The sequence below is a fragment of the Cydia splendana genome, chromosome 3 (assembly GCF_910591565.1).
Source record: "Cydia splendana chromosome 3, ilCydSple1.2, whole genome shotgun sequence".
Taxonomy (NCBI): Eukaryota; Metazoa; Arthropoda; class Insecta; order Lepidoptera; family Tortricidae; genus Cydia; species Cydia splendana.
The window spans coordinates 994,418-1,021,389 of record NC_085962.1 but is presented as its reverse complement, the minus strand read 5'-3'; the positions used below and the strand labels follow the sequence as shown (position 1 = coordinate 1,021,389).

The 26,972-nt window shown below is 38.6% G+C and overlaps 1 long non-coding RNA gene across 1 annotated transcript in view; it reads left to right on the top strand.

The window, feature by feature from the left end:
• Nucleotides 1-21,414, top strand: part of LOC134806463 (uncharacterized) — a 134,149-nt gene extending 112,735 nt beyond the window's left edge. The window contains exon 2 of the long non-coding RNA XR_010146528.1: nucleotides 21,301-21,414. This is a non-coding gene — a long non-coding RNA (uncharacterized LOC134806463). The remainder of the gene's footprint in view (nucleotides 1-21,300) is intronic.
• Nucleotides 21,415-26,972: the final 5,558 nt, after the last annotated feature.

The window sequence follows — 26,972 nt, the reverse complement described above, 5'->3', positions numbered from 1 at the left end:
TATCTCTTATACTTTGGGATTTCCCCATACTGTCCCACTTAAAAAAAACACACTGTATATGACTCGGCTGGAAGGCTACTTGCTGGCTTCGGATTCAATTAAACGGACTCCCAAGGTCGTCCGTTTAAAACGAATCCTCAGCCTGCAAGTAGCTACTTCCGAGCCTCGACAATAATGTACTATTAGGTACCACTAAATAAAACTACACTCCAAAATCAATAGTTTTTTTCGGCCTTATTATAATTTTACACGTGATTTTAACCACAGAGTGGGTGTATATCGGACGATACAGTAAGGTATACGCACGCGAGCGAAAGCGAAGCGGCCTGCCTGGCTAGAGCGCCACTCACCGTGGTCTTCTTCAGACTCCTGAGGAAGAGCGCGTGCCGTTTGTAACCTCAATGCGTTGCGAGACTTTCGCGAATGATTCGATTTTTTTCGGGAAGGCATGGAAATGTGTATAAAATGCGAGTCCCAAATCGTTTGACTCCGCAAACGACCAGTGCCGGATTAAGATATTTTGATGCCCTAAGCATTTCTAGACCTTGGTGCCCCCTCTCCCTAGGGTCATCAAGATTACATTGAATTTTTTTGGTAAATTGAGTGACGTTCATTGCCGCATTACAGCTGAGAATGGAAATCAGTCATATCATTTTATCACGAAAATTGACACTGCCGTAGCAGTAACTTTGCAACAGAGTACCTAATGCTGCTGTAGTCGCCATATCTTAGAATGTAATTGAAAACGCGAGCGGAGCGAGCGCGAAAATTTTTCGATATAAAAACGCAATTTGATAGACAGTTGTACATTTTTACTTTTTAGTATGGAAATCGGTCACATAATTTTATCACGAAAATTGACAGTGCTGCAGCAGTAACGTAGCAACAGAGTAATGCTGCTGCAGTCGCCACCCGAAAGTCACCTTTGTCATTCGCTCCTTGAGAAACACAGTGTCATTAAGCGAAAAACGTGTTTTTTGGGTACAGAGCTTTAAAATTTTCGAAATCTTCAAACGTCTAAAACTGCCGTACTAGAGGTAAAAGAAAGAGTTTTTTGCTATATTTTGTTAGATTTTAAACTAATCTTGTGAGTCATTTGAGTAAACTGTGTTTTTTTTGTTTAATTTCTAAGATAATTCAATTAAAAGAAAATTGTAATGTCACTATTCCGTTTAGTTTTGCTTAATGTCACATGACGACTTCGCAATATTGATTCAATTTATGGATCAGTGACACTATATCCAGTTATTTGATATAACTTAACGTTTATTTCAAAGAAAAAGCGCAATTAGAATCATTTTACATGGATGTTAATTAATATTTACTAAAGTAAGCGACAATCAGTCTTAAAAAATTAGCAAATAAGACTAGTTTTTCTTTAAAACTAGAGTATTCTTAGCTTGTTTTGTTTGGCTATATTTTTACGATCAAAAATTACCAAAGTAAATAAACAAAGGGGAGGATAATAATTGGGGTATGCGATGTATGGGGCCCGAATGTCATGTAACGGACCCCAGACCAGCCTCTCCTGCACGTGGTCACCCTGTGGAATACCAAACAAGCCTCTGGCGATCCACCAACCCGCACTGAACCAGCATGGTGGGCTTATGGCCCAATCTCATTTGACATGTACGACTTCTCGTTACGGCGCTAAGTACCCTGTAAAAGTGGTGCTAAGAATCCCCGGGCGGAAGATACCCACGTCATCATCATCCTGCTAGGCCTTGTTCTCATTTACTTGGGGTCGGCCTTCCCTGTTCTTTTCCTCCATTCTGCACGATTGAGTGCAACGTCGGCGTCTATATTGAGGTCTTTCAGGTTTCGCTGAACCGTCGTCAGCCAGGTGGCAGGTGGTCTTCGACGTCCTCGCTTCGTCGTTGATATATCGAGCGCTACCTTAACCATGTAGTCTACAGGACGCCTCTGTACATGACCGTACCACCTCAGACGTTTTTCCGTTAGCTTTTCTGTTATTGGCGCTACTTTGAAACTACCCGGCGGAAGATACCCACACGCTTTGTCGTCAAAAAGAAGTGGCAGGACAACATTGTCGGATTATCAAATTACTCCGACAAGGTGGCTGTGTTGACGTTAAGCATATCCCAAGTCCCAAAGCTATATACCTACCTTAACTGCAATCAAAGCCTACGCATCAACATCTACACATTGCGATGATAAGATTGAAGAGTATTACGAGATTATGACCCTCTAAATAAATCTACTGATGAAAAGCAGGAAACATGGACCATTGTCCATGGTGAAGTCAGATCAAGCACACATACATAGTTGGACCACATATGGCCTTGGCAGCAGAAACGACCGTAGTTCTAGGTCTATTCCATTTGCCTTTGGTCTAAACATGAACGTAGATAAGTAATTCCTTCTTTCTCAAAAAAACTTCAAAGTCGCTGGACCTGGACTTCGCCTGGCGGAATATCACACACGAAATTGACTACTTATATAATAATATTTTCATCTGACAAAAGTTTAATTAGATATTTATTTATGTAGGTATTAGGTACATCAATAGGTTTAAATTTAGTTCCGATCACAGACCCGTGAGAGCAAAAATAAAGTTTAAGACTTAAATCCACCGTAAGCAATTAATTCATAAATAGGCAAAACACCTAAACAGAAACACACTCTTATTTGTAACCACGATCAGTTTAACTTAGAATTACGAAGTAATTTTGACACCTTACAAGAAGAGATACCACCAATACACATTCAGAAGTTCAAATTCAAAATAACAACATTATAAATACTTTAGAAACATCTAGTAGCAAAATTAAACCAACCCGGAAAAACAACAAAAAACTCACAAGCGACACATTACGTTATTAGAACTAGCTCTTCTGAAGGAGGTACGTATTCTTCATCATCATAAGTATTAACTTTATTAACAGTTTCAACTAAAACAGAAGTATTAACTTTATTAAAATAGCTTTAAACTTTTTTGTCATTCAAGACACATTGAGACATTTTCTACTGTAAGAGAACAATAGTTTTATGGGTAATTAATAGGTAAGTACCTACGTAGTGATAATAATAATTAATGTGTGTTTTGGGTCACCTTGTCAGAAATAAAATTGGAACATAACAGACATCACAAAAATAACTTGCTAATTTTGATGAATGAAAAAGTATCACACAACACATAAATAATATTATATTATAATTAATAAATATGGGAATCTTACACATACCAACCTAGTTCCACAGTTAGATCAATAGGGCTCGTAATGTGGCTATATCTATCTAATTATAAATAGTCGTCTAGTAGGTACCCATAATACAACTCTATTATGAACCTTATAGAAAAAATTCACAGATTTCGTGCCTCACACGACTATCGAGCACATTGGAAATGAATCTACGGAATTCGAAAAAATATTGTCGCTGAGCGACGAGAAAGTCTGGATAAGGAAAAAGTTACAAAATAAAACTACAACGTTGAATGATAATTATTTTATTCTTAGACTAACACAAGTATCCTGGACATAACGCATGTGAACAAACAAATTGCAAAATTTCCACACGCGTATCCAAGTTTGAATAATTGTCGCCGTGGCGCATAAGTACAGGTACATATTTCATTTTTCGATTAATAAGCAGGATATATTAATGTTCAAAGTACAAGAAAATTATTACACGGCAAATCCGTAGTCAACTCGAGAAGTGGTGATCGGCAGCGGCCCATTTGCTGCAAGATATGAAATTTTCTTGACAGCAGTTTGACGCGACGAGAGATGACCATAACAGCGTTTGTCTATGTTGCATCAAACCTGAGTTCCAATAGGTACTACCAGGGTTCAGCATCAGCTATCTTGGGTAATGCTCATCATGACGAATCGGGTGTCCAAAACAGCGTGTGCCTATGTTGCAACAAACCTGAGTTCCTTTAGGTACAGCCAGGGTTCAGCATCAGCTCTATCTTGGGTACTACTGTCCTAAGTGCTCATCGAGACGAGTCCGATGACCAAAACAGCGTGTGTTTATGTTGTATTAAACCCGAGCTCCACTAGGTACTGCCAGGGTTCAGCATCAGCTATCTGCTAGCAGCCGCCAGCAACATGCTGAGGTGAGACCATTTCGTGGCACTTTTTCTTTTTTATGTTTCTCTGTATAAGTTTTTATTTTCTCCCTCTCCCTCTCCCTCTCCCTCTCCCTCTCCCTCTCCCTCTCCCTCTCCCTCTCCCTCTCCCTCTCCCCTCTCCCTCTCCCTCTCCCTCTCCCTCTCCCTCTCCCTCTCCCTCTCCCTCTCCCTCTCCCTCTCCCTCTCCCTCTCCCTCTCCCTCTCCCTCTCCTCTCCCTCTCCCTCTCCCTCTCCCTCTCCCTCTCCCTCTCCCTCTCCCTCTCCCTCTCCCTCTCCCTCTCCCTCTCCCTCTCCCTCTCCCTCTCCCTCTCCCTCTCCCTCTCCCTCTCCCTCTCCCTCTCCCTCTCCCTCTCCCTCCTCTCCCTCTCCCTCTCCCTCTCCCTCTCCCTCTCCCTCTCCCTCTCCCTCTCCCTCTCCCTCTCCCTCTCCCTCTCCCTCTCCCTCTCCCTCTCCCTCTCCCTCTCCCTCTCCCTCTCCCTCTCCCTCTCCCTCTCCCTCTCCCTCTCCCTCTCCCCTCCTCTCCCTCTGCCCTCTCCCTCTCCCTCTCCCTCTCCCTCTCCCTCTCCCTCTGCCTCTGCCTCTGCCTCTGCCTCTGCCTCTGCCTCTGCCTCTGCCTCTGCCTCTGCCTCTGCCTCTGCCTCTGCCTCTGCCTCTGCCTCTGCCTCTGCCTCTGCCTCTGCCTCTGCCTCTGCCTCTGCCTCTGCCTCTGCCTCTGCCTCTGCCTCTGCCTCTGCCTCTGCCTCTGCCTCTGCCTCTGCCTCTGCCTCTGCCTCTGCCTCTGCCTCTGCCTCTGCCTCTGCCTCTGCCTCTGCCTCTGCCTCTGCCTCTGCCTCTGCCTCTGCCTCTGCCTCTATTTCCACCACCACAAGAATGCATAGATTGTCGAATAGTGCGTTATCTACGCCCGTCTCAAACAGGATAGATAGAGTAGCAGTAATCTGCAGCGATTTTGAAAGCCCACGCAGTGCAAGTGTTATTTTGCCGTCATAATCCCGATAATTCACAACAAACACCGATAACGAACTCTGCGAAACATGAAGTCATAAATGTCCTGTGAAAAATGTCGTTCTGACTTTTTGACTATTTTAAGGTTAGGCTACAGGGCAAACCCTTAACCCGATCGTCTTTGTTTTAGGCTCAAATTGTAGCTGACTAAATTGTCCAGAGCCGTTTTTCTCAAATTTTTGATATCATTCTTCGTTTCCAAATTATCGAGCACCAAAATCAAAAATTCGGAAAAAATTGAATTTTATTTTCACTATTTCGACCATAACTTTTTTTGTTTTTGACTTTCTCGAATAATTATTTTTGCACCTTACAGCTCTCGTGATTATGCGTCTTTTGAGCCTATTTTTTAATATCATATCTTCACAACTTTCCGAGATATAAGGGGATCGCACTTTTTCGTGAAATCGGACCGTATACTGGAGCGAACGAAAAGACATTTCCAATGTCAAAATACAACACAGTGACATTAAACAACGAGTGACATTCATTAACCACACCGTTATAAGCGTTCTGTACCAGTTGTAGTGGCTTTAGACTTAAAACGACATTTTTCACTTAAGCATGGCAACTGTCGCTATGGTAAACTAAGCTAGCATATTGACACTACACAGATAATGACGATCGACCTGCTAAAACTTCTGTCAGCTTCTTAAAATCACAATGTCACTTAAAGTAAAAGAACAGTACGTTTTTATTTTTAGTCAGCATTATGGCTTTAAGTTTTAAGCAAAACCGTCATTATAGGTATAATGTCACTTTACTTATTTCAAAACGTTATTCTATTCTATTAAATTCAAAAGTACAAGTGTCCTTAAAGGGAAAAGTACGATATTGCTTTAAATTGAGTTTTGATTTTGATACCATATTATAAGTTGAAAGTGACATAGTACGTATAGATACACTATTTCTTATGTAAATTGACGTACTTACCATTGAATCTCATAGAAAACCGTCACTAAGCAAAAAAATACAATTTACTTCCCTTTAATGACATTGTTCCTATGAGACAGGCACCTATTCCCTCTATTCGCCATAACGACATTAGCGCCCTCTGGCGGTTCTAATAGAGCTAGGGCGATAGGTGTCTTCGTATTGCGTGCGTTACGATCATACGAGCTAGATGGCGTTATTAACTCAAAAACTCAATTTTTTGGATAATGACGTTATGTTTCTCAAGGAGCGATATCTTAGAAAGTAATTGAAAACGCGAGCGAAGCGGGCGCGAAAATTTTTCGATATAAAAAACGCAATTTGATAGACAGTTGTACATTTTTACTTTTAGTATGGAAATCAGTCACATCATTTTATCACGAAAATTGACAGTGCTGCAGCAGTAACGTAGCAACAGAGTAATGCTGCTGCAGTCGCCACCCGAATGTCACCTTTGTCATATCTTAGAAAGTAATTGAAAACGCGAGCGAAGCGAGCGCGAAAATGTATCGATATAAAAAACGCAATTTGATAGACAGTTTTACATTTTTACTTTTAGTATGGAAATCAGACACATCATTTTATCACGAAAATTGACAGTGCTGCAGCAGTAACATTGCAACAGAATAATGCTGCTGCAGTCGCCACCCGAATGTCACCTTTATCGGATCTATATCTGAATCCCTAAAATCTTTTCTCCTATATTTGCATTCCCTAATATTGTTTGTCATAATGATCAGATGTCCTAACGCGCGTATTCCCTAATTTTGGTTTCCCTATTATCGAATGGGCAATTTTTTTTTGTCCTAATATCTTTTTCCCTAAAGACACTTTCCATATTGAGTATTTATCCTAATGTTATGTAGCATAATTCTTTTTTTGCCTAATTATTGTTAGGCCTAAAAATTATATATCCTAAACATCATGTTACCTAATTTCACTTAGCCTATCGTTGCTTGACCTAACACTCGTATGCCCTAATTTTGATTTCCCTATTGCGTTTCGTTTTTACAATGGTCGCAGTTCTAACCTAACCTAACCCACTTTTGTGGCAGCAGTTCGTTTTTGCGAGGATCACAGTTCTAACCTAACCTAACCCACTTTTGTGGCAACATTTCGTTTTTACAATGGTCGCAGTTCTAACCTAACCTAACCCACTTTTGTGGCAGCAGTTCGTTTTTGCGAGGGTCACGGTTCTAACCTAACCTAACCCACTTTTGTGGCAACAGTTCGTTACCATTCATTATGGAAAGTAATTGTTATGATAATTGATCAATAGGAAAAGTAACTGTTATGACGATTGATCATTAGGGTAATAGCCATTAGGTCAAAACAGTTAGAACATGTTATTTTATGCCAAACATTGTTAGGAATTTCGAAGAATATGGTAAAAAATATTAGGGATCTTGATAGTTATGGTACAAATGCTTAGGGCAAATGAGTCTTAGGCTAACCATTACATTATGGAAAATAATCGTTATGACAATTGATCGTTAGGGCATGTGCCCATTAGGACAAACCAGTTAGGGCAAGTGACTTTAGGACAAACGTTGTTAGGGATTCAGAATGACACCCACCTTTATCATATCTTAGAAAGTAATTGATGCGATCCGGTAATCGACGATGGCGGAGAAATCCAAAATCCAAACCACCGTATACTATAGGTAATAGTTAGTAATCAATGAAATATGCCGCACGCCTGTTCTTATTTTAATTCTATGAATGTTAATATTCTGAACTTTTCGGGGGGGGTTTGAACCCCCAAACCCCCCCCCCCTGGCTACGCCCGTGATGGGTACCCTGAAAATCAGCGTCGTAGCACTAGTCATGTGCTGCGACACATGCTGTGTTATCTCGCAGCACTGTAACTTCTAATTTACCTAGATTTAAGCCTATTTTAATGTTGTTGTGTATGTGTGCTCCGAATAAAAGCATCATTCATTCATTCTTTATTTGTTCTCTTCACTCTGACCGCCGCCTGCATGAAAACTGTCTTCATTATTAACTAGTCTCTGGTAATAACGAAGGATTTCGTTATATCCTCTAGGGAGCTATTGGTCTCGCGATGACATTGTTAAATGAACGATGAAAGATGGAGCATTATTGGATTTAGTTCACGATATTGAGATATTATTTTATGTTAACATCGTTTTAGCAGCAAAAAATATTAAGAAAAAAAAAGTGATGTGCAGGGGGGCAATTTAAGACTGCGGGGTAATTTAAACTAATCAAAATATCTTCCATGTATTACATTATTATTTGTCCTTTTACTGTCTTTTACAATTAAATAAAATTTAACTAGACTCACACACAACACATCTTTTTCGCTATCTGGATATGTATGGCACTCTAGGTAATAATGTAAAACATGGAAATTATTTCGATTAGTTTAAATTACCTCGCAGTCTAAATTGCCTTCCTGAACCTTAGGCGTTTTTTATAAACTTTTACTTGCTCTTATTTCTTTGTAGGCATAGATATATTTTACTTGAATGTTCATGTCAAATATTTCAGAATCTTCCTCCTCGCGTTATCCCGGCATTTTGCCACGGCTCATGGGATGGTCCGCTTGACAATGAATCCCAAGAATTGACGTAGGCACTAGTTTTTACGAAAGTGACTGCCATCTAACCTTCCAACCCAGAGGCGAAACTAGGCCTTATTAGGGATTAGTCCGGTTTCCTCACGATGTTTTCCTTCACCGAAAAGCGACTAGTAAATACCAAAGAATATTTCGTACATAAGTTCCGAAAAAAACATTGGAACGAGCCGGGGTTTGAACCCGCGACCTCCGGATTGAAAGCAGCACGCTCTTACCGCTAGGCCACCAGCCCTCTCAAATATTTCAGAATATCATTTAAAAAAAGTTTTTGGCAAAAATTTCATTCTTCGTACAAGCTTTTATCGCTGACTGTTCTCACAACTAATACTCATCGAGACAATTCTAAAAACCCCTAACACAATTAGGTTGCGTTTGCACAGAGTTCCTATGGCCACCTCCTGTCTCCATCATCAAATCAGTTCGACAGTACCATATTATTGTATTGTCATCAGAACTACATACAGCTGCCAATTTTCATGACGCTACGATCCTTGGAAGATGGTTAAATTAGTTAACTTAGATTCCATTACATAGTTAGTTACATACAGGTCGAGAGTTCCTATGGCCACCTCCTGTCTCTATCATCAGATCAGTTCGACAGTACCATATTATTGTATTGTCATCAGAACTACATACAGCTGCCAATTTTCATGACGCTACGATCCTTGGAAGATGGTTAAATTAGTTACCTTAGATTCCATTACATAGTTACATACAGGTCGAGAGTTCCTATGGCCACCTCCTGTCTCCATCATCAGATCCGACAGTACCATATTATTGTATTGTCATCAGAACTACATACAGCTGCCAATTTTCATGACGTTATGATCCTTGGAAGATGGTTAAATTAGTTACCTTAGATTCCATTGCATAGTTATTTACTTACAGGTCGAGAGTTCCTATGGCCACCTCCTGTCGCCATCATCAGATCAGTTCGACAGTACCATATTATTGTATTGTCATCAGAACTACATACAGCTGCCAATTTTCATGACGCTACGATCCTTGGAAGATGGTTAAATTAGTTACCTTAGATTCCATTACAAAGTTAGTTACATGCATGGTCGACCTAATAAAAGCTTGTTAACCCTTAAACAGGCCTGACGCATTTTTTACTTTTGATTACTGTTTCGGGTAGGTAATAGCTTAAAAGAAAAGTTATTTTTTATTTATTTATTACCCTTAATACAATAAATAAACCCGGTGGTTTTTACATATATGCCCACTGCTCGTTACCAATGGTGCTACGTGGTCCTTATATGGCCACTGCCTTGTTAGCCATACAGAGTAGTTTTAAGGGTAAGTCATGTGCACATCACATTTACACTTGCGTCACAAAATGCACTAACTGCCAGCACTTTCTTGGCTCGCATGGATGTCGTGGCTCGTAAGATTTGAATAAATATTTAATTTAAAAACCAAAGGAAAATATATTACTTTTGTACTATGAGGGTTAATTCATAGTAATTAATCTTACCCTTAAATGTCATGTAAACTCCCTGCAGGGCAGAGGCCACTTATAAACCACTCGAACGTGCCCCAGACGGGCAGAAGGTTCATAAGAACCACAAACTTTTAGATCGAATATTTTATCAGAAAACAATGACTAAGGTAAGTTATGACTTACTACACATACATTATCTAATAATCTACAATAAAAATACAAAACGAAATACTTACAGTACTTATTTTCGACGTAGCGAACTTATACAGCGGGAGAAACGAACAAAAACTGCCATTTGTTGTCGATTTAAACTTGACAACTAAATTGTCAAAGAAATTTGTTTTGACACCTGTTTTTTTTTACGTTCCGATATCACCCACTTGATAGACTTTACGGCAGTGAGATTTTGCGGTAGTTGAGTACATACAACTACCGCGCGCCAAAAAAAAATCATTTGCTATGTGGTACTTATAGATACACAACCTGTTTAAGGGTTAATGAGGTACTTACATCGATTATATTTCGGTGGCTAGGTTCGTGACTATGATATATGACAATGCTTGTATGCATAATTGCATATACAATAAAGTTCAGCAAAATATCATATCGTGATTTAGATTTAACACACCTCATTCAAATATGAGTATCTACAGATAATATTTTTTTTTTTATATAATATTATACAGATATAAAATTACGTACGTTGAAAAATATACGTTGTATGTAAAATTACATTGAAATCCAAGAGTCTTATTCTTACTTACATCTATGTATTTAACAAAACGTCATTAAACATTAAAACTAAAACTTAAAACTAAATGTATGTTCAAAATATTATTCGTTAGCTTTGATCTCACCTTGATACACAAACGCCTTTTTTTTTTGAAATATCAAAAAATATGCCGCAGTAAAAATGTACGTCAAGTGTCGTGGTCAACGTATTTTTGGACCACTATTATATTTGCTCTCCAACAATAATTTCATAATGAATATTATGATATATTAATCCATCAACAAGCGGCCCATCTATTTTCCAATTTACCATTCCAACACACCATCAATTTAATCAATTTACCATCAAAAACATTTCTGCCCGTGTTCAATATCCAACCAATTATTTTGCTCTTCAATTTAGTATTCGTACTTCAATTACGGCGGCTAACTAAAATTTAGAGATCGACGTTTAGTGGTGGTATATACAGGGTGATTCAGGAGACGTGAGCAGGACTAACACTGCGCATATCGTTAATTATAAGCAACTGTTTCGTATCAGTATTAGTGAGGTTAACGTTAATTTTCTAGTCGTGTTGAAAAAAAAAAGTTATTAATTTTTTTACGACATGCATGGTCACCCTAAAATTAGAATATTACTAAACTACCGATACTCTGTTTCAAATGGAATGTCATCACTGTCATCACGGTCTGGTTACTTTTGAAAACTCGTATCTCACTCAAGTTTTACGGTTTATTTTCTTCGTAATCAAAATGCCATTACGGTTAAAGAGGTTTTATGTTTATTAATTAGGTCCTGTAGGGTGACCATGATTGTTGAGAATTAAATTTGCTCTCACCAAAAAGTTAAAAAATAGGAAAAAGTGTGGTTGTTTCTCCTAAATACGACGGTGATCGATTAATTATCAGTTACTGAGTGTGCAGGATTAGTCCTGCTCACGTCTCATCACAGACCAACCCCTATAGACCGAGCTTATAGGACGACTCGCGGTCACCGCCCGTATGGTGTATAGGTCAAATATAAGATTGTTCGCGCGCCGCTCCGATCAGTTGCGCCCAAGGTTACGACCTGTTAGCAGTGTGCACGAGTCTATGAAAATAAATCGTAAACTATTGAATTCATTGGGAAATCATGGGATATTGCAGCGTAAAATGGTGTGGCAAGTCATCTAAGACTTCTACTTACAAAACAGATGGAATAACATCCCACAGGAAAGCGAAATTCATTATTTCATTGAATAATGTTTCTTGTCCGCGGGGTTCATTTTATACTGGTCAGTAAGCAGAGGCGAAGTATTTCCGTCCCTTTTCGTCAACTTGAAAATGCAATGCGCTATCCCTTTCCCTTTCGACTAGTGATGTGACGATGATGGTTTTTCAGTTGCGGAAACTTCGTGCTTCGTCATACCGTATTGTACCATTTTAGACATAATATATAGGTAACATGTTGTGTAAGTTTTTTTAGAATCCTCTAGGCCAGCCGAGCAGTTAGGCCGCATGTCACGAGATGGACCTGATGAGGAACTTCAAAGAAGTGCGAGGGAACTCGGTGTTGGTTTGTGATAGACATATGTTGTATGGGTTATTTAGAATCCTCTAGGTGAGCAGTTAGGTCTCATGTCACGAGATGGACCTGATGATGAACTTCAAAGAAGTGCGAGGGAACTCGGTGTTGGTTTGTGATAGACATATGTTGTATGGGTTTTTTAGAATCCTCTAGGTGAGCAGTTAGGTCTCATGTCACGAGATGGACCTGATGATGAACTTCAAAGAAGTGCGAGAGAACTCGGAGTTGATTTGTAATAGACATATGTTATTGGTCCATTTGAATATGTTTTCAATACAACCTTCTATGACCTTAATAAAACGGACAAAAGAAAATAATTATATGAGATTTTGGCGACACTTTTTTCTCGTATCGAAAGAGATTGCGATTCTGAGTGGAAATAATATAAAAATTCTAAACTTTAAAATTCAAGTTCTGGGTACTTTAAACAGAAATGCCCTAATATGTTAAGTAAAAATTTCAGGTACATTGTTAAATTACTTAAAGAAATATTAAATTAATCAATAAGTATAATTATTAAGTAAGTTTACTCTAAGTATACTAAATTGGTAACAATTTTACCACAATAAATTTCGATGTCACTGGTAGCAGTACCCACTACCTGTAATGAACATGTCCCATCCCTACATTTACACGTGTTAGTGCGCCATGTTTAAAACGATCAATCGCAACGCCGTGAGCACCCCTCCCGCACCTCACAGTTTGGTGATTTGCGTCGGAAACAAAATGGCCAATATTAGGTTTCTAGAGGCGGTGTTCTGTGCGTCTCATGAATCATCCTGTATAGTTTCGGCTTGCGTGTGAAATACAGTCAGGATTTATTAATTAATGTTTGTGTACTATGTACCAGTACCACTAGTGCAAATTTCATTCGATATTACCGTGACGTGACGTACGCGTTTGCGGTAAGTCTTTTGTATGGGATTTTGAGTTTCCAAAACGTCCCGCTTGGCGCGCTGTTCAAAATCCCGTACGAAATGATACCTACTTAACCCAAACGCATACCGTCACGCTATCGAATGAAATTTAAACTAGTACCTCTACCATCAGTTTTGACAGTGACTTATACGCTCACGTCTATGTAACTTACTTTCTATGCATCTCGCTCGTACTCGCATATTAGTGCAAGCGAGATGTACAGAAAGTAAATTACGTAGACGTGAGCGTTATGTCAATGTCAAAACTGGGGTTCTGCGAAGATATTCAAAGGTGAAAGGTGTATGTGACGTTCCCAATGCGAGTAATTATTCCTGTACGTCTACCACCAGTTTTGACATTGAAATAACGCTCACGTCTACGTAATTTACTTTCTGTACATCTCGCTTGCACTAATATGCGTGTACGAGCGAGATGCATAGAAAGTAAGTTACGTAAATGTGAGTGTATATGTCAATGTCAAAACTGATGGTAGACGTACGGAAAGCAGCCAAAAGTGACTGTTTAACTTGGTGGGTTCCGAGTATTTCAATTTCTGGAAAATAGTCGGTAGTTATTTAGTGGAAACGTATGTGCTAGTTAGGTTAAATGTGAATTCCATGCAGCTAAGTTGTGTTAGTTAAGTCCACGATTAGCTAATTTCAGCTTGTGATAGTGATTTCATTTGGAGCTCGGCTTTATTTAAATATTCATCATAGAGTTCGAGTAAGTATTTCTGGATGTTCTAAGATGTTGTTATCGCCGACGTAAAAAGAGGGGTGACATTAAGTTTGATTGGTATATGTTAGGGTGTTTCATTTTTCCGAATTTTCGATTTTCATCTGACTTTGCTCGAATTCTTGTTCTAACTGATGAGAAAATATTATACGTTAAAAAAAATTAAAATCGGTAAACATTTAGAGGTTGCACAACTTCAACAAAGATTTTTCAAATAACCAACGACTCTACATCAGAGGGTAGAAAATGGTTTAAGCGGCTACCATCAAAACGGAGAGTAGTGTGATACTGAACCTTCTACATATAAATCAATTTTAAAATTAGTAGTAAACTTGGATTTTGGTTACTCGATAAATGTTCTAATTAAGATTTTCCAGTTTTTCCACCTGTTTCCAAAGGAAAAGTGCTTTTATCGTGTTTTAGACGCAAAATTCAGTTTTCTCATTCGATTTTAGTATTAGATCATTATATTTTGTCATTTTAGAACATAGTTCATTTTCACGCAATGTATGGGGTTCTCACTCTACCTTTTCAACTTGTGCAACCTCTAAACGTTATTCGATTCTTTTGAAAATTGAAATAGATAGTTTTTAGTGTGGGGAGACTCCATTGGTGAGCAAAGTCAGGAAAAATATTACAACTTTTTTTTCTCCATACAAAAGTGAATCACCCTAGTATATGTGTCTGTGGTACCGTAGCTCTTAAACGGGTAAACCGATTTGAATGCGTTTTTTTTTTGAAGATCGTCAAACCACCTTGTTAAGGTTGTATCCTCCTTGCCAGTCAAGAAACTTTATGCCCCAGAGGCCATCGATTTCTACCATTAACTTGAAAAAAAAACGATAAAATAAAATAATAATATTAATGTATGATGCGCTAGAAACCGATATGTTTGAAGTCAGTGCCAAGCCAAACACCAAAATGTCAAAACACTGTCGAAACGAATGCCAAGCTGCTGAGTTCAGTTCGATAAGAAACAATGAAAACATTGACAAAAATGGGACCAACTTGTAACTAGAAATAGTTCTACAATGACAGACAGGCCAATTCGAACGTACACTGTCATCAGAATGATATTTGAATCATATTATTTAGTTATCGTGCATTTCGCTCACACTTGTACATGTTCCTATTAGCGCGGGCGAGACGCACGATAACTAAACAAGCTGATTGTTTCATTCTAATGTCAGTGTATGGCTCGAATTGGCCTATTGAATGTACATAGATAGATTCTGAGGGCTTACCGCGAACCACGTTCGACATGTTGCCTCTCTGTCGCACTTGTAAATTTGTACGTAAGTGAAACAGGGAGGCAAGGGTAGGCCCTCTGAACCCCTAAATTTTATTCGATAGCGTGGCGAGCGTTCGCGTTTGCGTTACATATATGCATATGATTCGGTCAAATTGTGTTTTTTGAAAAACTAATTATAGCCAGCCTTTTATGAATGTAGTATGATACCTTTGGGTATGGTGCTTTACGCACGCTAGCGTCCTCTTCCCTCCCCCTGCCGCAACCCCCCCTATTTGCATGAAATATGTCCCGGTTCACAGATTTTTTCATTTTTTGGGGAAAGTATACAACATAGGAAAAAAGTGTCAATAAAAAAAAATATCCCTATTAAATTCTTAACAAAAAAGGTAATATTCATTTTTTTGATATGACGCACCATATTCATAAAATGGCTAGATGAACTTCGACAAAATTTAACCGTTGAAAAACTTGTTGAAGTTCAATATAACATAGTACGTAATAGTACTGAAAGAAATCCTACACGGAGAATAACCTTGCAAGCTTATTCTCCGTATAAGATTTCTTTCAGTACTATCACGTACTATGTTATTTATATTGAACTTCAGTTAATACATGAATATGGTGAGTCTTACCAAAAAGTTGCATGTAACCTTTTTTGTTTAGAATTTATTAAGGATTATTTCTTACCTTGACACTTTACTCCTAATTCTAATACTTGTCTCAAAAAGTAATAAAAACCGTCAACCGGGACATATTTCATGCAAGGGGGGGGGGGGGGTGCGCCAGGGGAGGGAAGGTGACGCTAGCGTGGGTAAAGCACCATACCCAAAGGTATCATACTACTCGTACATTCATAAAAGGCTGGCTATAATTTGTTTGTCTTCCCCACACAACTTCACCGAATCAATAGACTAGGAATCCTCGAGACCGAGTTTAGAGCAATTATTTCATGCAACCGATGATGCCAAAAATGCGGGGGTGCGCGGGACGAGGTGAGCGAAATCCCGTGCCGTGATTGGTCCGTTCAAATACACGGACGTCACACAAAGACACTTTCGACTCGAACATGGAGTAAAATTACCGTATGCGTGGCAGAGGGGGTAGCGCGACTATTCTAAGTCTGGAGGATGTTTTGTCTGTGCATATATGTCCACTTTGTATGGGAATTTGAACAGCGCGCCAAGCGGGACGTTTTGGAGACTCAAAATCCCATACAAACTGACACTTAACGCAAACGCTATAGAATTAAATTTACACTGAACTTATTAAATAATTCATAAGAAAACGCTCAGTGATTAAATGGCACCAGGGGCGATAAACAACGGGCCGCATTTAGCGCCATTTATTATTCAACACATTAACGACGCTATGCTTTTAGCACTTTAGATTTATACACCGTGCGCTGCAATAACCTCTTCGTCCCACTGTCCCAATATTAGTACAAATTACCTCCAATTAAATTTGAATTAAACGGAACAGAGTTAGTTGGTTATAGAGTTTTTTCGATTTTAAAACAAAACAATTTTTTTTTATTCAACGACTTATTTTTTTACATGGGCCGCTAGACGATATACCGACCAAAATTTAAAATAATGTTAATGAAAATTAACAAGATATTTAATATATTTTAAGTGCAACGTTAAATTATATGATTTGAATGATATTTGTATTTGATATTTTAATTCCTATTCTATATTTTATATTCTAAGGTCAGTCAAATTAGTTTTTTTCAGAGAATTAATTCCTAGCAAGCTGGAAATCGTTTTAATTCCTTCATTTGGTCCTAAACGCGTGTAATCGAACCGATCTTGATGACATTTCCTGCAGTAATGAAGTTGGCTACAATCAGTATTGCGGCAGTTTTGCAGCGCGACATATTTACTAAATACATCTTTAATAAATATATTTTTAACGAATAAAGTTCGAAACAGGCCGTTTGCTATAAAGTAGTCTTTATACTTCGACTAGGTTTTGTTATCGTCCTGAATAAAGCCAGATGCACTTGTGCATAAAAGCCCCTTTAACGTCCCGCCGTCGCTTGAATAATAAATACCAGTAAATGAGGCTGAGTTGTCCCTGAACACATTTTATCAACGCCCTACTAGAAGCTCGAGGAGCAACGTAAAGTTGACCTCGACGTTAAACGCGATGAGCTGAAAGCACGCCAGCCTGTTTCCATTCACTACCACTATGTGGCTGGTATTCTCACGTGCCCTCAATGTGCGCGGGGGTTCACCTCAAAGATCGGCTACGTCAGCCATATTCGGGCGCACGAACGCCGAGCTAACTAGGAGTCGAAGTGGTCGCCTTGGTCGAAACCGGCCGGAAGGATCATCATCATCAGAAGCTCGATTAAAATTTACCAACTTGTTATGGTTTTGAGACTTTTCAGTTTGATTGAAGACCTAGTGGCTGAACCTAACATCATGGGGGAGACTAAAGCTCAGACTTCATTGGTTGGGCCATCTTGAGAGAATGGAAGAAGATCGGAACGTGAAAAGAACATACAAGGGCCGCCTAGCACGAAGACGTCATATCGGACGCGCCATGTCACAACTCAGGTGCAACTCAGCTGAAACGTCGGAATTTAAGGTAAAAACAATGAAATTATATCGCGGTAGACCCGTTTCTGTAATTAAATATGCGCCCCACTGGTGCGACATGGTGGAGGCGGATCTGCGCGAACTTCGAGTCAACTATTGGCGACCTTGCACAGGACCGAGAAAAGTGGCGCACCTAACGTAGTAAGTGAGTAAATATGGTTTTGAGTTGGTTTTGATACGACTTTGACAATCGTCTGGATGACTGGTGCATCTCACGCACGACTTTCATTTCATTTCGCATGCACCAAACAGCGTGAGCGATCAAGTTCGTTTCAAAATGGCGCTCGAATCAGAAGTCCTTTCTTTGTTAAAAAGTGTTATACCAAGAAAATAGAAGTCCGCAGAAATTTCACTGGTGACACTGACAGATTTACTTATCCAAAACAAATACATAAATATTATAGGTCATTTTTAACCATTTTTTAACACAAATTGACGCTATTACGGTAAGCTCGAGAGGGCTTGTGTTGTGGGTATATGGGTACTCATGCAGACAACGATTATAATTATTAGCGTATATAATATACAAATACTTAAATAACAAATAAATGCCCTTACCAGGATTTGAACCCGGGACCATCGGCTTCACAGGCAGGGTCACATCGAACAAATACAAATCAAATTCATTACCTGTAATTAAAATCATAAATAATACGCTTCCAGGCAAGAAAATTGGTAATGCCAGAATGATTTCCGCTTTCGATCAAATAATGGCGCCCTCCGGAACTTCAAAGCCTTTTCAGTTTTGGCTTTTGGCCTTGTTAACTTACCTACCCGTGATATTTGAGGTTTCAATGATACGAATGATTGGAGATTTTGTATCGGTGTAAATATATTATGTGTGTTTAATATGTATGTATCTTTTTTATACGGGTTTAAATATCACGAGTAGAATAGATTGACACTTCCTAAGAATTCATGCATGTAGCTAATTCTCAGAATCACTAACACTATAACACTTTTAACTCTTCCGTTTGTCATAATTAATGTCATAAATGGGTTTAATGCGATTAAATTCCATTATTTTACATTTTTCCCGACGTTACAGTCAGGTTGCACTAGCGTTGTCACGGAAAAAAGGTAAAATAATGATATTTAATCGCGTTAGACCAGTCACTAACACTAGTTTGACTCTCCAACAGCGATCGAAGTATCTATATGTGCAAGTTCAATGTCCTTTGGGGTCAAAATCAATTTTCCTTAAAGAAAGGTATAAGTTCACACTTATGGCCTTTTATTTCAAGAAGTTCCTTTTGTCGGGTTTACAGAGGCAATGTTCCACTTAGCCCGAACCCTTATTTTTCGCGATCTTGTTATTATAGCTAAGCGAGAAATCGCTTAGCCTTTTACTGGTCCAGATCAAAAAATACACGAATCATCAATGTATAGTCCTAAAACTAAAACAATACAAAAGAAAAGAGACATTTTAGAATGATTATTTTTGGCCTATAATACCAGTGGACCAGTATAAAGGGGCCCACTGATTAACAGTCCGCCGGACGGTATCAGCCTGTCAGTTGTTCGGAACTGTCAAAATTTTGTTCTAACTGACAGGCCGATACCGTCCGGCGGACTGTTAATCAGTGGGCTCCTTAATAGTAACGTATTTTAATTAATAATTAGACCCATCGCAGCGCCGGACCGTACTCGTCGACGTCAGCATCCCTCATAATGAGAATCTCGTGAAAGCCGAGAAGGACAAGTCCAGCAAGTACCTAGACTTGGCTCACGAGATAACCGCCATGTGGGATGTTGACTCGACGATCAATGTTCCAATAGTCGAGTCAGCGCGTCACTCATTCAAGCGCGAAATCACCATTTCTTACAAACGTAGGTAGTCCTCATTTTCCTCTCTGGATATTTTTTTTTTTTTTTTTATTTAGAAATTTAATTCAGGCAACAAGGCCCATATTACAAATACCTTACAGACTAACATACATATGTATTTTATAAACTTAAAACTAAACACTATTTAGTCGACAAAACGGCGTGGCTCCGTTGCATCGGCTGCTCTTGTGTCGGATTCGGCAGTTTGCCCCGGAACCTCCGAAACACGACACCTTTCGGCCAGAAGTCGACGCACTCGATGGTTCCCTGCAGCGGTCGCGGCACGCGCACCACAAAAGAGTTGAAGTGCACGTAGTGGCGCGATCGAAGCTGGAATACCCTCAGCGTGTAGCCGGTCTTCTGGTGTACATACTCCACCACTTCAGCAGCCGTGGCGGTGTAATGCAGGCGCGATACGTACAGCGCCTTACTCGGTGTAGCAATCCGCAAGCCAGAATTAGCCGGTTCGGCGGTACCACACTGAGTCTTACGAGGCGCCGTGCGCGCCTTCTTCTTTCTTGATACCACTGTGAAATCTTCCTCATCCACACTGGTAACAGGGAGCTTCTCCTTGGGAGCCGCTCGATCTTCAGTACCCTTTACAGGTACACTAACCCGGTTCGGTGCGACTTTCGGACCGGCGACGACATCCGCGTAAACACGATGACGTGATTTGGAGGAGGCGGGGGGAGGGCGCGCGCGCGGGAGGATCGCGGGCGGCAACACAGCTGATATTGACATTATTGAAAATATTTTTACACAATTTGTTTTATATCAACCACCGCTATGCCTCTACGTTAGATTTTTTCGAATTTTTAATTATTATAAAAGTTAGGCGCATTTAAAAAAAATTATGAAATCTGTTTTTCGCTCCTAATTTTTACAATAATAAAAAGTCAAACATAGCGAAGAGTCTTGACCAACACCTACGGTACGGGTCCGGGCTGAGGCGTCCGACACCTCATTTTTTACAAGCTTTTATTTAGTTTCACCTGACCGTTGTCTCTCTCTGTAATCAAATCTTGCAAGTTAAATTTGATCCACTTCCCGGTTTCCGATTGAGCTGAAATTTTGCATGCATGTATAAATCGGATGACAATGCAATAATATTACTGTACCATCGAGGTGATCTGATGAAACAACGCAACCTAATTGTGTTAGAATTGTCTCGATGAGTATTAGTTGTCTGTCGTAAGAAAAGTACAGTCAGCGATAAAAGCTTGTACCAAAAATGAATTTTTTGCCAAAAACTTATCTGAAAGCATCTCGTAATCACCGATTACCCATCATAGAAAACGAAGGGTCGGACGCTTCGGCCTGGATCCGGACCATCCATCGGATCGGATCGATGATCATCGTTTAATATTCTCTTTTATTTCAGTTTTTTTTTATTTGTAAAAAAATGAATTCGTTACTAATTATGAAGTCACATTTCATATTATCTTGAAGCGATTTTTAAGCAAGTGATACGATCTCAGGTAACAAGTCAAAAGGTAAGATAAGAAAATACATATCAAAGCTCACTCCTTTTGGGATTTGAGAAAGGGCAAATGTTTTGATTTAATATGTTTTCCTTTTCCATGTAGAAGGCTTTAAGAGGCTTTCAATACCTTAAGTGCGCACACTGTCTATTTGTATCGGAGTAAATGAGATAGCACTGTCGCATGTTACTGGGCCTGGGCATGGGAATATTAAGAAAACGAATTGAATTAAAAAAAATTGGATTATTTGTTTAATTTAGGTATGAGGTTGAAATTGTGAATTGCAGACCCATAAGTTAAAAAAATAAAGACAGAACCGTAATATAATGGTGATTTTAAGATCAATCTTTGAAATTATTTTCTATCGAACCGATTTAATTCCATCACGTATCGAGTACAGCCACGGTCTTTGAAATAAATAGGTAATAAATATTAACATATTTTTTTGCTTTACTAAAACAAATAGTTTTTCTTAAAAAACTGCTTAAGGACATTGGGTGTTGACAGCCCCTAATCTGTGATAAAGTGATCGGAAAAGGAGTTGTGTAATCAGAATGTAGTTTTAAAATGGAAGCGTAACTTCGTTTGTACAGAGAATAACACTTCGAAAAGGCAGAACACCAAATTCGTTGACTAATCTGCAAAGCCCAGAATTTGAACAAAAACCTCCAACATTCGTACATTTACAAAACAACTCGACACTAAAAAGGTAAGTACCCACCGTTATCATCGCGGACCACGGCATATGAAACCCTCTACCACTAGACACTTCAATTTCGCAGTTCACAAAATTACAAACTTAATTTCCTTAACCATTGCGGAGTCAACGCCCAAAAAAGTAAAGGTAGAAAGTTTTAAAGCGGCAATGGATAGGGTATAACAATTTTGGTCGTTAGTGTGGGTATAAATATAAAGTCAGTTGTTGGAAAGGGTTGAAAATATTGTACACGCTGTTGTAAAGTAAATAAAGCAGAGGGTTAAATGTTGGGTGTTTTTATTTATTCAGGGTAAGTGTCTGCTTTTGTTTTTGTGTATTGTAGTGTTATTGTGTTAGAGACCTTTCACACAGTATATTGCCTTCAGTGTTTGCCGATTAATATTAATTAGATTAGTCTATTATTTTCTATTTTCTACTTTTCATTATTAGAATGTTAATTCATAGCTTTTAAAAATTTGTATGGAATTTGTTTTTCATTCTTATATTTTATAATGAAAAATCGAATATATTTGAAAGAAGGCGAATAGCTATAGTTGATTTATGTAATAAATTGTGTAAAAATATTATTATTTTCCATAAGGCTAATAGCCAGGGAGAAAAATTGGAACTATATTTGTATGGAGAAGTGGTATATTATCCTCTTAAGTGTTTATTTTAGGTAGGCACAGTATATAGACATTTCTTAACAGATTGTAAACTTCCATACACACAGTACAATCCCTTATTATTTATATACTGAGAACAATTTTAGAAACCCTAGTCCCGCTAGAGAAAATGCTGTCATAACTTATTTCGGTACCTATTTCAACGTCCCGGTTTACTAGATAAATTTAGAAGCAAAAGCAACATTTGTGTCTCAAAGTGCTTTTTCAAGAGTGCCGTAAGTGCCTTTGTGTTGCGAAGTGATTATTACGTGTCTTTCTTAACGTAGCGTTTCAACGGAGGATGATATCTGAGAAATTTCATTTTGAACCAAGTTTGTACAGCCGCCGTCAGATATATCGAAGCGGTCAAGGCGCCCACAAATATCTGAACACGCCTGTATTGTCAAAGCTTTAGAGTGCGTGTTCAGATATTGTGAACACCTTGGCCGCTCCGATATATCTGATGGCGACTGTAGTAAGTTTAGTCCGGTTTTATGGGTGAAACAGACGTCCCTTTTATTAAAATAGTAAAGTTTAGGAGATATAATAAAAATACTGCTTCCATATTAACTAAGGTGCTGTAAGCAGGTCTAGAATGAAGCTGTGTACAAAAAAAAGTCATCACTCATCACATTTATGTAGGTTTTATGATTGAAAACGAGGCAGACGGCAAATAAAAAGACGTGACCACTTTTAAACCTCATAGCGGCCGCCAGCGGCCGTTTGAATATACCAAAATGTAAGGATAGGGACGGACGGACTAAACAGACAGGAAATACGAAAAGCTGTATTCAGGAATTTCAGGAGATACGGTGGCGATTGATATTATATTGAACGCAAATTCAAACTTCCAATCTGACATCAAAATGATTTCTATGGGCCGATACAGACGGACTGCAACCCGACTGCAACTTGTATGGGAACTGCATGCCGACTGCACGCCAACTGCAACGTCGGCCCTAAAGGATGTCAGTCGTGCCTGTATTTTGATATCTGAAATACACCTCCATGACTTTAGCTACTGAACATACCGTACTTACTGCCCAATTCGACCATTAACACATTCAATACCACTAAGTGCTACGGGTTACGCTCGTAGCGCGTAGCCACGGTTTCGTCGTATGTAGCGCGTAGTCGCTACGAACAGTGTACCCGACAGTCGGGTTCTTGGTGTTGAATGTGTTAAGAAACGTCAATTAATAGATCTAGAAACGATATGGATTAGATGTGTCAGTGTTCAAACTGAGGTTTTTGTTTGAAAAAACGTCACATTTGACACTGACATAACATATCTAATCCATATCGTTCCTAGATCTATTAATTGATGTATCTTAAAGTACGAATCGGGCCGTTAACTTCATTATGAATCTCACACAAGTATGTGTGCTACGCGGCGTAGAGGGTTACGTCGTAGCTCGTAGAGGTGCTACGAAACCGCAGCCTCGAGGTTTCGCGAACATGGCTGCGAAAGTTCCTCGTTTACGAGTATACAGGGTGAAATACTACAAGCTACATACAATTTTATATTAACATAAGATGGCCGAAGCGTTAATTTTCCGTAGTTATGCAGAAAACTACGAACTTCATTTTTTTATCAATGCAGAAAGCGACCATATCCACTTAGGTACTATGGTGTCACTTTGACAAAGTTAGTCGCTTTCTACAAAACTACGGTTAGTTTTGTTGCTGGTTTTGTTAGTATGTGGATTCATTTAAGAATATTTAACCTCCTGAGACTAAATGTACATTACAATGTACATATTCGTGCAAACTAATTTGAGCCTGTCATGAACCAAATAAAGTAGCATTTATTTTGCTTCATTGCTTTTTAAAACAAACGAAATTCGTTCTAATTTACTTATAGAATAAGGTTCAAATTTAAAAAATTAAAGCTTTATATGGTGGGTCTTAGGAGGTTAAAGATTGCAAGGTAAACATTTTTATCAAAGGGACTTCTAAAATGTAACTCAATTCAGTTTGTACATGTGTGTACTTATGCTTATACACAATTATAACCATATTTTACGTCGTTCCACACGTCACCACCAAACTTTCAAAGAAGAAACTTGGCCTCGTTTCTCAAGTGAACAAATATGCGAACTTTGACAAGTTATCGAGCTGACTGTACCGACAGTTATGACAGTTCGGAGCCTGAAATAGGAAGTTACAGTTTTCGTTTTTATACTCAGCTTGCACAAAGAGTATACAGGGTATTCTTTTATATTGAACAAATCGGTTAAAAAAAGTTCCAATATTTTGTAAATAGTGTTGACACAGTGATAAATGTCACCTTCATACAATTTATAATAAAAATCTAGCATGATTTTATTGAGATTCTTAAAATTCTTAACACGTAAAAATTTAATGAGATATAAATAAAAAAATTGCGTTCTTAAGGAAAATCTTACGGGACCGCGCTAAAAATACGCTTTAAGAGGAAAACTTTCCGTGAAAAAACCGGCCAAGTGCGAGTCGGACTCGCGCGCGATCGCGGCGAAAAATCACGTTTGTTGTATGGGAGCCTTATCTGTGAAAATTTCAACTGCCTATCTATTACGGTTCATGAGTTTCACGGTTCTTTTATTTATTGACCGAAGCGAAGCGAAGGTCTACGTTTTGACTCGGGCATTTTGCTTTCGTATGTCCGGATGTTCTCCTCTACAGGTCGCAATTCTTAACCGATTCTCGTGAAATTTTGTGACCGAATTTTATGACTAAATAAAATTTTTTTGTCAATCCGGTTTTTGGAAATTTTTAAAAATGGCGGAGTCGTGATACCTGGCGCCTAAACAAATAGTCGTATCGATATCATAAGACTTTTTTCTTTTTGAGACATGTTTACAGAGTTAATAGCAAAAAATGCAGAAAAAAATTATCGCTGGTTTAGGCGGTATTTAGATATTTAATTTTAACTAATTTTAATTTGAGAAGGAGTAGCTAAATTTCGTCAACCCATCTAAGAACTATTTGGCTCAGTTTGTAAACGTTCGCTTTTTCTGTTTGCACAGAGGGTCTGGGTTCGATCCCCAGTAATTGTATGCTGGGATATTATAACTTTTTGTATTTTTTTACACATAAATTTCGTATTGTTTTTCTTTAATTGTTTTTACCGTGTTTTTATTGAATTCCGTTAACTTCGGGGTATAGTTAAGTACGTTTATAAGAACTAAATGGCATAGTTAATTTAAAAAAAAAAAAATTTTTTTTGTTTTCTTTTTTGTTTTTTTTTTTGTTTAAAAAGTAATTAAATGTAGCATATAGCGTTGTTGTAACACGGGCATTACATTTAACTCAACCAAACAATTGAAATCTGTGACATATCAATGTCATTTCGTACATCAATCGACCGAGATTGTACTTAAGTTTAGTAGCAAATGTATGAACTCATTCTAAACACTAATCAATATGTAAGCCGGCCCTAAGGCAAGTGTACACGCTTGTAGAGTAAAAAAATAAATTATGGATTATCTCCGAAATGGACTTAATTAGAACATCGGTGTCTTTGAGAAAGTTACTTGATTTAAGCTCAGGAATGCACCCTTGAAATTAACGGAAATCAAAAAAAACACGGTGTATTTAAAGCTCTTAGCACCATGTTATTTCAAGCTCTGCTCGCGAGGTCTACAGCTCACAGAGCCACTAGTTTTAGTTGATATTTCAGAACCCCTAGTGTAAATTTCATTCGATAGCGTGACGAGCGTTCGCGTTTGCGTTATGTCTATTTTTGTATGGGATTTTTAACAGCGCGCCAAGCGACGTTCGGAAACTCAAAATTCCATACAAAATGACACTTAACGCAAACACGTACGTCGCGTTACGCTCTCGAATGAAATTTACACTAGAACCACTACCACCAGTTTTGACATTGACAGATACGCTCGCGTCTAAGTAACTTACTTTCTATGCATCTCGCTCGTACTCGCATAGACATAGACATAGACATAGACATAGACATAGACATAGACATAGACATAGACATAGACATAGACATAGACATAGACATAGACATAGACATAGACATAGACATAGACATAGACATAGACATAGACATAGACATAGACATAGACATAGACATAGACATAGACATAGACATAGACATAGACATAGACATAGACATAGACATAGACATAGACATAGACATAGACATAGACATAGACATAGACATAGACATAGACATAGACATAGACATAGACATAGACATAGACATAGACATAGACATAGACATAGACATAGACATAGACATAGACATAGACATAGACATAGACATAGACATAGACATAGACATAGACATAGACATAGACATAGACATAGACATAGACATAGACATAGACATAGACATAGACATAGACATAGACATAGACATAGACATAGACATAGACATAGACATAGACATAGACATAGACATAGACATAGAC